This window comes from Wasmannia auropunctata, unplaced genomic scaffold (assembly GCF_000956235.1).
Source record: "Wasmannia auropunctata unplaced genomic scaffold, wasmannia.A_1.0 LD336024.1, whole genome shotgun sequence".
Classification (NCBI taxonomy): domain Eukaryota; kingdom Metazoa; phylum Arthropoda; class Insecta; order Hymenoptera; family Formicidae; genus Wasmannia; species Wasmannia auropunctata.
Window position 1 is genome coordinate 28,169 of NW_012026866.1, and position 1,649 is coordinate 29,817.

Genomic DNA, 1,649 nt, shown 5'->3' on the forward strand with positions numbered 1-1,649 from the left:
CCGCGTGGTGGGGGACGCTCGCCGGTATATAAAGGCCGACCGGCGCAAGCCGGGTTATCCAGTCCTGTCTCGACAGTCCCGTCCGACTCCTTCCTGTCACTCTTCGTCGAGAGTACTCGACATCGGCCTCGGCCTATCTGGGGGATCCGGAGCGTGCTCCATCTCCATCGGGGCTACCCGGTTCAGGTCCAGTGCAACGGGACTCTGTTCCTTGCATTCGGACAGTCTTCGGCGGACGGTCTTCCTCCTTCGAGACATCTCCGTCGTCGAGAGTACTCGACATCGGCTTCGGCCTATTTGGGGGATCCGGAGCGTGCTCCATCTCCACCGGGGCTACCCGATTCAGGTCCGGTACCAAGGGAACCTCGGTTCCGGATATACGGACAGCCGTTGGAGGTGTCCCTTCTCCTAGGCAACTCCGCCGCGAGGAGTCATACATATCGGGATGTTTGTTATTCTATCTTCTAACTATGTTTTTCCTGTTCCAGACTAAGCGATATCCCGTTTCCTGAGCTTCCCGACACCGCGGAACCCTTCCCGACCACGATCCCCTCCCCTTGTACCAACCGCCGTTCCCCGGTCCGACCGCCGACTAGTTTCGCCGCGTCTAGGTTAAGTTCCGCCGTTAGGTTGGGTTGTTCTAGTTACTAGGTTAAGTTTCGTTCTTAGACATTAAGTTACCGCGAGTAAGAATCGTTCCGGGGGATTCGTAACTCCCCACAGGTGTTATTCTCATTATGTTCTAGACCACTTTTCTTCTCTAAATAAATATTGTTGTCTACTAATCCAGTGTCTCCTTCCTTTCTCGAGCCCTGTCCCGGCGAGCGAATCCGAGCGGGAAAGGTCGACCGTTACATGGCGCCCGAACAGGGACCTGATCCGTGAGACACTGGGTTGTCACTAATGTCACCCAATAAGAATTGGACATATTATCTTTCCAAAGAAAAATTAAAACAAGAGTTGGAAAACCGTGGTCTAGATAGCAGCGGTACTATTGCCGACCTCCGGCGCCGCCTTAGCGAATTCGAGACCGTTCAGCACCGTTCCACCAGCCCCAGTAGAGAGACACCAAGGGAGCCCAGTGAAGAAAAAGCAGCGGACTCTGTGAAAGAGAGTCCGAGTGGCTCCAGCGAGGAAATTTCAGAAGACCATAAAATGAATCCGCCGGGCGAGAACGCTCCAGACCGCCAAGATCATGAATCAGATTCGCAAGTGGGGGTGCCATTTTGATGGCAAGAAACTCCTCTCGTTCCTGGAAAGGTTAGAGGAACTCCGCCAGGGCTACGGTTACTCCGGGGAGCAACTCCTGATGGGCCTCCCCGAGCTCCTCCGAGGAGAAACACTGCTGTGGTACCGTAATAACCGGGACTCCTGGACTTCCTGGGACGAATTCTGCAGAGAATTTTGTCAACAATACCTGCCATGGCGCTACCGGTCCCAGTTGAAACGAGAGATCCAGGGCCGTCTCCAACGATCAGACGAGCCGTTCCACAAATATGCTACGGCCGTTCTCACCAGCATGCGTCGAGCCGAAGGCTTTTCCACAGACGAGCAATTGGAGCGATTGTACGAGAACATGCGTCCCGAGTACAAGTTGTACATTCGGTTAGACGATGTCACCAGCCTCGGCGACTTGAGTGCCCGGGCAG

General features: G+C 54.6%; 1 protein-coding gene across 1 annotated transcript in view; it reads right to left on the minus strand.

Moving 5' to 3' along the window:
• The window catches only part of LOC105452935 (retinol dehydrogenase 14-like), a 6,952-nt gene that overhangs the window by 2,009 nt on the left and 3,294 nt on the right, over window positions 1–1,649 (minus strand). The window lies entirely within an intron of this gene.